The sequence below is a fragment of the Amblyomma americanum genome, chromosome 11, assembly GCF_052857255.1.
Source record: "Amblyomma americanum isolate KBUSLIRL-KWMA chromosome 11, ASM5285725v1, whole genome shotgun sequence".
Classification (NCBI taxonomy): Eukaryota; Metazoa; Arthropoda; class Arachnida; order Ixodida; family Ixodidae; genus Amblyomma; species Amblyomma americanum.
The window spans coordinates 46,436,847-46,448,692 of record NC_135507.1 but is presented as its reverse complement, the minus strand read 5'-3'; the positions used below and the strand labels follow the sequence as shown (position 1 = coordinate 46,448,692).

At 46.2% G+C, this 11,846-nt stretch overlaps 1 long non-coding RNA gene across 1 annotated transcript; it reads right to left on the bottom strand.

The window, feature by feature from the left end:
- Window positions 1–1,256: 1,256 nt before the first annotated feature.
- On the bottom strand, window positions 1,257–10,271 carry LOC144110002 (uncharacterized). Its single transcript, XR_013309673.1, has 3 exons — window positions 10,158–10,271; window positions 8,034–8,185; window positions 1,257–1,332 (listed from the first exon to the last, which is right to left on the bottom strand). It is a non-coding gene; the product is annotated as an uncharacterized LOC144110002 (long non-coding RNA).
- Window positions 10,272–11,846: the final 1,575 nt, after the last annotated feature.

Below are 11,846 nucleotides of genomic sequence, written 5' to 3'. Positions count from 1 at the left end.
ACAACCGTCTGTGCACTGTACGGAGAACACAGAACGCTACTTTATTAATTGCAAGAGTGCGAGTATGTTTTTGATCCACTAAACCGCGTTGCTTGTTGGCGATGAAGGTTTGGACGAGCGCATGCGCTTCCGTATGACTATATGCTAATGAGTAGGTGTGCCATTAGAAAAAAAAAGGAGTCTATAATGAACATAACAACACAGCTTACGGTGAGAAAGTGCTTTAGCAATAAAAGCACGAAATCAGTTTTAAGCGCGGTCGGTAATTTTTCCGAAGTCGTCAGTAAAAATAAGGAAATATTATTGCGACGAGCAATAATAAACGGAGGAAACGATCAATAAACGCGTTGAGGCCTGCCTCTACAAGGTCAAAAAGCTGACAGCAGTAAGTTTACCGTGCTTTCCATTTGCCGCCCTCTCCCTCGTCATTCGCTTTGAGGGCGTCTACAGCCATAAATGCATGCGCTTGTTGCATTTGTGTCGAAATAGCATAGCAGTCACTGTTGGAAGAGCAGAGGCATTATATCACTTATCTGGAGTTTTCATCCACTACCATAGAAACGCGAGCATTTATGTGTAAGCAGATGAGGCAGCAACACCATTAAATCCGATAGGTGTGTTTGCAGCGTTTGTAGAAAAGCAGAGACATCTTCTAAAGAAAGCGAAAGCGTTGATTTCTTGATGTTTGCTTCTGCGGAAACCTTTTATGTGACGTGAGTATGCCCACAAAGTTTAGCTGCTCGATATATTGCTTTGCCGGCACCAATAATGCGGCGGTATCACTGCACACCTCTCCGCCCCCCCCCCCCCCCAAAACAAATTAACACAACAATAAATTTTCCACCCTAGAACAGCAGCCATGACTTGCATCAAAAATGAATGCGTTCTGAGTTCAGAGCTATACAAGACAAAGACAACAGGAGCACTTCCGGCACCCTCCTTTAACTAGCCTAATGCGTCTCACCATCGCTTGCGGCTTTGTAACTGCTGCGGCGGGTACAATGCCGGCGCGGAAAAGACCCGTACCTTCTGGACGATGCACGATGTTTTCATGGCAGGAGGCTTAGGCATTTAGCAAGCCTTTGCGCACCCCGCTCTATGCGGGATTACCACTGAGCTAGCCCGATGCACGGACTATGAGCACTGCATGGTAACAAACTTGTGGACGCTGGACTCGCGACTGCAGCTGAGCACGGCGGGAGACTTCGCTTATACTGCAAGCTCTCTAAAACAAGGACACCAAACTCTTTTCCCTTACTTGGTTTCTTCCTGACGGTTAGCACTGCTTCACCGGTCTCGTCTGAAAGTTGTCCATATAGAGTCTCGTTTTGCCTGCAAAAAAAATGGTTAATTAATTTCTTAAGCGCTGGGGATACACTACATAAATGGCTTTTTTACTGAAGTTTTCGGTACAGTGTTGTATTTTGTGAAGCTGCTTTTACGAATACTGATATGAGGGCGGCAGTGCTTAGATGTATGATTTGGTAGTGACTTCGTTCCGGAATGTACCCTTTTTTTCATAAAGGAGAACATGTCGTCTAAATGTTCTCAGGCATAATTTGACAGCTGGGCCATTTCAGAAATTTGGTAGTTGGCCAGCGCCCAGACATGGCAGTTGTTCCACCCTCAAACTTTCACAGAAGGCCTGCCCCGCAAATTATCATTTGGCTCAACTCCAAAATTTGGCACCTGGACCACCTGAGAGGGGTTAAGATTGCATAGTGGGTGGATTTCCAGTTTTTGCGCATCAAAGAGGGGTCATGCGAAAAGAGCGGGAAATAATGCTTTCAACCTGCCTTGCCGTGAAAACGACCTGGACGTGAATATGCGGACAAATCTGCTTATAAGTGGTTGCTTATGGGAAACGATGACATATCTGCGGCGGTACGGCGGTGCGAAGTCCGTCTGCCAGGAGCTCACGGACACGGAAGCCACATGTCAGTATCATTGTCAGCTGACCCTTCGTGTTTGTGTCTACATAAAATATTGAGGGTGATGGCTACAGAATTCAGTCGGATGAAGGGCATTAAAATCACAACATGGACGACAAAAACCGAAAAACTAAATTCTTTTTGTTCGAGAATGTAAAAGCTTCTTCAAGAAAGAAATGATTTAGAAATTTTCATTTCTAGCGAATATTTTTCCCAGGAGCACCTTTCATGGAACGGCGGCCAATATGCACACTGTAGTATGTCCAATAGAACAGAGCTATATTTAATAACTATTATACGAAAATGAGGTCATATTTTTCTTCTTTACCATTTATTTTTGTTCACAGAAACCATCTACCACATATTTAATCGCGAAGTTTAACGCCGTGTTGGTTCCGCAAACGTCAAAAGAACATATATTACCAAAGGAGGAGCAGCATGAGACAAAGAAATTGGCACCATATTTACCGCGTTAAGTTAATGTGACTTAGGCGCACTATCACGTTTGCTCTTTTTTAGGGGTGATCAGCCCAATTTATATCCAGGAAATGCGGGAAAATTCGCTTCACCGTCTACTGTAACTTGTAATTGATGTCTCTTCAGCAATTTCAGCCGTCTGTTTCTGACGCTCTTAATTTTGCTGGGCCATTTTGAGTAAATTTCATTTTGGTTCGGTCACTCTTATTCCGGCTTATCCGTCATCTACCCAACAAGTGGGGAGGGGATTTCCATCACTCTACCTTGACATGTGTAAGGTAGAGGGAGGCAAGTCCGTCTAAACACCACCTGCTACCTGCCGCGGTGAGCAGGCGGAGACTTCTCTGAGACAGTTGTTTTTTCGCGAGTAACTTATCTCGTGCTGGTGCAGTAAAAAGTAGCCATCTAAAAAACCGCGTTTATTTCATGGACACGACGAAAGTAGCTTCCTCGAAGGCAATGTGGTAAAAAATAAAAAAATAGACTTTCTCCTAAGAGGCGGGCTGAATGTTTGGAGCTTTAAGCTTTCTTTTTTCTCTGACTTACTGTTTTCAAATATATCAGCGCTGTAGTAGCCTCCTGTTTTCAATATCGGTTATGGTTTATGGACGCTTAACGTCCTAAAGCGACTCAGGTCTGCTAGCATAAAGTAACGGAACGTTGGGCGAGTTGGCTTTGAATATTAATTGAAGTTCTAAGAGGATTCTGGTGTGGGCTAGTTGGTGCATGCTTCCTACGACACATATTGACACAGCGCAACGGAACAAGGACGAGAAGAAACACGAAACACGGGACGCGGCCCATGTGAATGGTATAAATTGTGCTGGTTTTTATGGCGGAATAAAAGTTGGTAGTCAGCGCCCATCCTGTGTTTCGTGTTTAATCTCGTCCTAGTACCGTTGCGCTGTGTCAATCTGTGTCGTATAAAATGATTGAAGTTCATTGACTGATATACACAGGAGCGCAAGACAGCACGGACGACAGACCAGAAGACAGGACGAGCTCTCGTCTGGTATTCCAGTCTATCCTCCGTGTCTTGCGCTACTAAGTATATGACCATAGCATGTCCAAAAGGTATCACAATTGACTCCTTGTTCGTTATGCTTTTTTGGCAACAACGTAGCCTACAGCGCAGGGTCTCCACTCTTAAGGAATGGACAGAAACACCTCGTTTTCAAGTAATGAAACGCAGAGAAGGACGCGTGGCCAGATGCTGCCGCGTCCAACAGAAGCTCGACTAGGCTGGATATAAATAGCAGGTTACAAGACGAGTGCCGCAGCCTCCTAAATCAAGTCTTGAAGGAAGCCCCTAAGGCAACTCCTCGGCGACGCTCCTACCATGCAGTGACGATGTACTGACTCCAGAGTTCGGGAGTCACCCTGGGATTACTACTGGGACAACTGGCATCAACACAATGCAGCTCGCTCGTACGTCAGCCAAAGTCATACTGCAGCAGCGACAATGACCTTCAATGCCTCACAAGGCCAAACAAAAGTTAACTACTCAAGCTATGGTAGTATGGCCACGTGATCATATGACTATGACCATTGGGTACCTGACCTCGGCATCTGATCTGACCTTGACATTCATCTGATAAAGTGGAGACTGCGCTTAAGAGAGCTTACGCTCTTCTAACTACAGGCTCAAGCCACGTTGAATCCCAGCCACTCTTTGTAGCACAGAAAGCTGGTTACATGCCAAAGGCCAGTTTACATCCAGGACAATATCATATCATCAGAATTTCTCAAACTAAGAAAAAAGTCACGTTCTAATACACTGAACGTGTAGAAAGTTCGATCATTCTTCCGGAAGAAAGTCTAAAGGGAATGCATGGGGTGCGCCAGACACCCGAACCGCGCCGTAAGGTAAGGGAGGATGCTGGGAGTGAAAGGAAAGAGAAAGAGCTGCCGTAGTGGAGCTTTCCGCAATAATTTCGACTACCTGTGGATATTTAGAGCGCCGTGACATCGCACAGCACACGGGCGCCTTTGCGTTTCGCCTCCATCGAAACGCGCCCGCCGCGGCCGGGATCGTCTAGGGGCCATAAAATCACTTTTCGCAAAGGCAGCATCTTTATAATATGTTTGAACCAACTACACGGTAAAGAGCCGGCGGCTCGATGAAAAACGCTCTAGTTTTGTCGAGCGTTCTCTTGTTCGTTTAGAGCTAGAGCTCTATTACTAAATGTGTCCCAACCTGAATCTTAATGCGCATTTGACCTTGGGGCCCCGGAGCGCAGGAAAACCACGTTACTCGCCAAGCAGAGGCTCCGCCGCTGTGATTAGGGTAAGGCAGGCTGAGGGAGACGCTGCTTGGGCGTGCTAGCCGGCTTTTGTTTTCTGATACCATGTGACTAGGAGAGGGCGTAAAGCGTGGCCCGCATGGAGCGTTTTTTGCCCGCGAAATCGCGTCGCGCGCCCGAAGCCCGCGCCGGCGTCGACGATATCACTCCCACATGGTCAGCAGCCGAGCGGTGTTTTTTTGCCGCCCAGGTGTGCGATGCGCGCGCCCCCATCCATACTCAAAGCAGAAGGATGCGCAGGAAGTGAAGTGAAGCCGCTAGCTCTCCCGCGCGAAATGCTCGCGAGCGCGCATCCTCCATGCGAACGAGTCTCCGTCGGCCGGGTAACTGCAGCTGGGTGCACCGGCGCACCTCCGTCCAGAATCACGTGACGCCCGCTCCGGCTCTCATTGGCCCTCTGTCGTTACCCTCTCCCGGCGTCGGCGCGGCGTCGGCGATCTGTTCCGCCAGAACCCGACGATTTGGCAAAAACGACCTTTCCGGCGGCAAAAAGCGCTCCGCTGCCATCGACGCGGACGAATCGCTCGGAAAAACGCTCCATGCGGGTCACGCTTAACAGTTGCTACGTCGGCGTTTTCTCCTTCAATTTCGGCATCGATGTGGCACGCGCCCGACCGTGCGTGTCAACTCGTCGGCCTCGCCGTCAAGCCGCGTTCAATCGTCCAGTCCATATAGCTCGCAGAGGAGGGGCAACGAAGAGCTAGACTTGCGACGCAACGGAACAGAGCTTTATCTCTGTATACCTACTAAGCCCAACCAAATTTTTGTTAGAGGCTCACTTGTTCGTTCATATAGCGGCGCCCCTTGCGTCTGTCACTGCACAACTGATCTTGTGCCCACGTTCCAAAACAATAAACAGTGAACGGTTGCCTAATGTACACAGCATGATTGTACTGAGCGATGAGCGGCGGCGCAGCTCACAGTCTGTTCACAAAAATATATAACTTGTTCACTCCCCTGAGGCTTAAGAAATTTGGAAATGATGCGCAGAAAGTGCCAACAGATTAGCACCTAAAAACACCTCCAAGTATGAAAAGCATGGTATGAAGTTCTGACGCAAAATCAAAGATCGTGAATGGAAATCTCAAGATCACATAAATTTTATAAAAGAAGCTGAGGCCCTGCTCTGTAGCCAAAAACTTATATCAGTTCTACATTGTCGCCTGCTCACACTTCACCAACGTATTTGATATATATAAAGCGACACTGAGGGTTGCTCCATCCAAATATTATTCGTAACAAAATTAGTCGGATTACTCTTTATGGGTGTGACATTTTTCTCACATGATGGTTAAAAAATCGTGCGTTAAATTTTTCCTCCTTTCCATTGAAACTCGTGATGCGCACATCCAAAAAGACATGGAGCTTATAGTTTAGAACACATCGACGGTTTAGCCTAGCTTCTAGGACCTGGAGCCAAAAAACTGTGCTGCCGCATTCAGCTTTCATGCGTAATGATCCGGTGTTGTCTAAACTTGCATGTTTCTTATAAGGTTTGTGCGGTTGACTTGAGTAGATAAGTACGTTCTCCCCACTGAATCGCGGCTGACACGGTTCAAAGCCGCCCGGACGCCACCCCGTGATCACGTACGCTACCGAGCGCTCGCCGACCACGGCGGGGCTTGCTCTGAGGGAACAAAGGAACGACACACTGGCTGACACAAACAGGCATTTATTGCTACAGTAACAATAACGCCGGCGAAGAGCGGAGCCGCAAGCGACACGTCTGCTCGCGCCGACGATCCCAGCCGAAGAACCCCATGCCCCCCCTCCCGCGCGCGGGCTTTGGCAGTCTCCCGCGTAGCGATGCTGGCGCCCTTTCTTGCCAGTTAATGTAACTGACAAGGTAATGCGTTCATCCTCGAGGTGAGACTGCCGCTGCACGGTGCCTCGCGGGAAAGCAAGCACAGGGGGCTGCAGGGCAGGTCCCCACAGGTTTTGGTAGCTTAACGTATATGTGGTTGCAGAGTAAGCACACATTTTGTCGTTATGACACGGTAGTTCACTTTTTTATTTCATACTGTGATCCGTTCAAGCCAAAGTGTTCGTAAGTTTCAATGAATTCTTAGTGATTATACAGCGTGCGCTCTCTTAAATGCTTATCTTAAAGTAATTGTGGTATAAAGAAAAAAAACGGTGGTCATTAACTTATCGCCGAGAGGAGTCGCAAACAGGGTGTTTTGATTTGCGGTGTCAAATAAATCTGCCTTTGTTGTGAACATAGGTCAGAGGGCCGCAAGAGCTCCACGTATGAAGATGCAAGTGCGCACTTAGCTACGCTAAAATTTAGTCTATGACGGCTTTGGTTAATGAAGGTAGCTGGTAGCCGGTAGCTGGTAGTGTTTTGAGGACTGAATACATAAATATCCGAGCGAGCGTTCACTGACGGGAAAAAAATTTCGTAAAAATCTTCGGCAATGTTTTCTTAAATATTTAAGTGTATTCAGGCACCTTGATAGCAAAGCTACTGATTGTGCAAAAAATAATTTTAGACGATGGTTACGCTTCTTGGCACTCAGATTTATGAGCGCTGCTGGGGCGGTATTTGAGCCGTAGACGACCGTATATGTAACACGCAACGCCAAACGGAAGAGGCTGTGGGTTCAACTTGGGCAACGCACACAGCATTCAGCCGCCGATGAGCCTCTCCACTGGCGAAAGGAGAGCGCGTTTACAGCGCGCGCTACTTTGGCGCTATCTCCTGACCGATGACGTCATCGGAGAGCAGACAACTGCGCACGCAGGTTCCGCGGCTCGCCACCGCGCGACCTGCCTTCACACGGCCGGTGTCGACGAGAGCGCGAGCGCGCACGAATCTCAAAACCTGCTGTGCTTCACGCTAATGCAGTACTTTGCTAGTTCACTTTCCTGCTTGGGCTCTTTTTATCTATGGTCATTTTTCATCTTCCCCTGCGCTCGGCAATGTGCTACGCCGACGGCAAGGCATACTGGTGAACCCGAGAACGGATGCCCAAGTGCTTCGTGCTAAAATATGGCTCCTTAGTGCTTTGACGACGGCCCCTTTAACAACCATGCTCATGGATGTAATAGTCAACCAATAGCTACAGTTTGTAAAATTGAGGACAATTTTTTATGGTGCCTGGAGTTGTTAGCCATGTCACCATCAGCAACGTGAAGCTTTCTAGTGTACATATATTTTTTTAAATGCTCATGTTACGCGTGAACCTACAAAATAAAAATTCGATTAACGTTCGCATTGCCCTAGAAAACACACAAACGAATATGGCTGCGCAGTGGAATAAGTTTCACGTTTGTGTATACACCAAGCGCTACTCTGGTTTATATTGATAAGAATACTCACCATGCTGACCCATTTTTGAAACCTTGCACAAATTGGTAAGAATCTCCTTTGAGGTCTTCTTTTTTAGCATAGACGCAACTGTGCTTTCCATTTGGACCCTCGCGCTCGTAGCTTCGACGAACAGTCCAAATTCTTTGCGTGGTGTCTAATGCCTGAGAGAGGAATTATATTTTTTTTTTGTCAGAATAAATAAGTAAAATTGACCATGGGATAACTTCTTTAGGCCATGTGACAACCGTATTTCATCAAATCGTACAATATAAACACGAATAGGCCTATGTGGGATGCTATGATTCCCATATGGGATATGGGATGTTAGGATTCTTCTTGAGTTCTAGTAGCGTTCTAATTGAGTGCGAATCCCACACCTACTACTTGTATGTCCGCTAAAAGAATAACATAGGACGTGTCCTTGCTTTAGCACTGTATGTGCTTTGTCTGTCCTCTTAACTTTATTAACCGTATCATATCTCTTCCATTACCCGCTGATCTCTCAACGAGCAAAGCTACGCTACGCTCTCCAGGTGAAAACGTAGTGTTAAGTGTTCGGAGACTCAATTTTCAATGGCGACCTGGAAAGCTCCAGCGATTCTTATCATCCACCGCTCTGAAACAGAGCTGACCGCAGCCTTGGTCAGGGGTTCCTCAGCCCTTACAGACTGAAGGACTGGGACTAATCGCTCTAATCATACAGGAAGTTGTGTTCAAGTACTGCACCAGGGTGGCCACATCCTGTTCTAGTGAGATAAGTGCGTTAGTCGTCTCCGCTCTGTGGAATGAGGCGTCACCAAAGCACCTGCAGTTAAATTCAATTGACGCAAGGAATTTTGCAGCGAAAGCTGTTTTAGCTTTTGTTTAGATAATTTATTGAAGCATCTTGCTATAGAATATTCCTTCAAGCCAACTCGCACCGACTAGTCCAACGACTGAGCGGCCACCGCGTAGGAGGCAACTAAAGGTTATAGAGTAGAGGTAGCGACCGCTAGTGCTCTAGCATCGCCATCAGCGGAAGAATAGAGTCGCGATAAGAATATAATTGGCTGTGTCCACAGGAAAAAGGAAGAGGAGAATATCGGCAAAGCCAATCATGTGCGCGATGAGGAGGGCGAGATAAGTTGCTTGAAAAAGGTGAAAAGCCTGGCACAGGTTGAGTATCAGTTTGCAGAGCTCGTACTGAGAAAAACTTGCTGGAAAATTTGCACGTAGCACTTTACCTGCGTTTACTCCGCTCCACTGTGGTTTAGCGGTCGGCCCACCGGTGCATAGTAGAAGTTTGCTATGAATTCTTTTCCAGATACTTAAAGTAGGACGTTGAAGCGACAATGGCTTCTGTGTCGCAAAGCTACTCCAGTATATACGAAAAAGTCTGGAGTCTTTGAAGTGCTCCAGCAACGCGATCTAACCAAAGACTACAAGCCGATGAATGCCGACTGTGCACATGAGCATAGATTCGAAATTGGACCTTTGAGACGCCAAACTGGAGATCTAAATGTGAAGCGCCAAAAGGGGCCGGCCACTCCCGGCCTCTCGGTGGCTAATGCGAATCGGCTTTGGCTGGTTAATGGGCTCATCTGGTGTGCTTAGCGCTGCGATATCTTTAAATATGCGTTGAACTGCGGCAGAAAAGGGATCAAAGCGTCGTTATTTTGCTCCCGACGCAGATGTCCTACATCCATTTTATCGCAGCATTATTTGAAAAGCAGTTAGGATCAAACAGCATTATCTGCTTTAACTTTGGGCGAATCCTTATTTTTCATGGCATCCTTCCCCTTAGCGTTTACGTTGCAAACGTTTGCCGCTTCAGTGAACCGAAATCAAGGTTTCCCTCCTATAGACGCTACCTCAAGGTGTTATGTCTGTGCTTTATAGCAGAAATTCGGGGAAGCTGTGAGATCTAATGCAACAAGCGCTTTCTTTTAGCTCTTTGCCATCCCTTATGCAAACCATGCTCAATGTTCAGCGTTTAAGGGAATGGCTTGCATTTTGATGTCTGATTTCTGAATTACAAACGAATCCGCGTGCTGATATTGACGTACTGTATGTTTAACTTATCGCCAGGAACTTTGAATGTGTGCATCTATTCATTAGAGATATCAGGTATGAAAATAAAACAATTTTTCTCACCTCGTAGAGTTCCTGCTTTGTAGGTTTAGTAGAAATAACCGTGGCAACAAGTGCCAGAAACAAAGCCACGCCAAAAGAATGCATTCTTTCTTGATAATAGCAGCTAGCTGTGCTTCTGTGCGTGCACTGCAGTGCAGGTTGAAAAGGTTCTTTATATACGTATTTCTGTTCCTCGTTATCTTTAGCGGCTAGCTTTAAATATCTTTTTTGTTTCCAGAGGTGATTGTTGTTTGTTATACGCTCTGTTATCTTAAAAAGACTTTTTTTCATTACCGTAGCGGAGTTCTAAGACATCATTTTAAGACGGGTTAACGTTCGGTCGTTCAAAAATGTCAGCTGATTTGTCAAGTGCGAAGAATTCTTTTTGTAAGGTCGAGAGAACAAAATCCCCCTCTTTATATTTACTTAAACGGGAAGACGAAGAGAGGGCAGGATGCGACGATTTGCTGGTGGAAAGTGCAGAGAAAAAAATCATCCTTCGCACTTTCATTGCAGAAGAGAGAGAGGGAACAGAAAGAAGGTTAGTGAGGTGACGAGCGCACTACAGTGCCCTATGCTCTTAGAAGTGTTTCTTCACTGGGTTTGTTAATGTGGTCTTCATGGCGCGGTTTGAGTATAACATACGGACACTTGCATTTTATGATGACAAAACACGGAAGCTCATCGCTCAGCTCAAGCCGACTCATGCCGAAATGCACTGTAGATTTTGTTTTTCGGCCGACGCATGCTTTGTGCACTTAGACGTACTGCTTCACTGGGTTTGTTGATGTGGTGTTCATGGCGCAGTTTACGTTGAAAAAAAAACGAACATATGGATTCTGTGAAGAAACAACGCTGAAGCTTATCGCTCACCTGAAGCCCACTCATGCAAAATTCTGTGTGGAGATATCTTACGGAAGTTCACAGATGTACACGGATAAAACAATATTGATTGCGCTTTTATTCCACACGTTCAGTCACTATACTCCGCGAGAGCAAAAGTAAATTATGTGCGCATTCTATAAAAACTTTCCATTTCATCCCTTCCCTTCGTCACAACACCCTTTGTCACAACACGGTCGAGGTACCTGAAAGACGCAGTCGTACAAGTACAGTGTAAGACGCAGTCTTACATAATATAGTTAGGTACTCTGAGGCGTACTCTTACAGTACTTAAATATAAGGTGGCGTGCTATCACTTCTCTCAAAATGTCCGCTTAAATCTCTTACACGGATGCTCACAGAACATATGAAAGGCTTTACAAAACGTTTGGCATCGACTTTGGCCACGTCTCACGCGGTGACACCTGTTATGGTGAAGGACAGAAAACTAAGCCTATTTTTCCGAACACACTGCACGGAGCTTTGGCCAAGAATGGTTATCTACGTTAACAATGTAATATTTCTTCTGAACATCAGAGCACATAAATATCTTCCTCGTTCAATAATATTAGGAGCCTGTCAAAATGGGTCATTGTTGGGTGACTGTTATTAGCCCTACTATAAAAACTCGACGGACAACACACGCTGCAGGAAGGTGAAGTGCAGGCAAGAAATTAAATTCTGTTTCAAATCTATGAATTACTGAGGGGAAAAGCACCATAGGTCTTCATTACCATTAACGCACATGTGTTGGTGTACAACGGTAGATCACTCCAGCGGTACAGAACTGTTTCGAGTAGACCTTTACCATAATGTCTCATGAAGAGG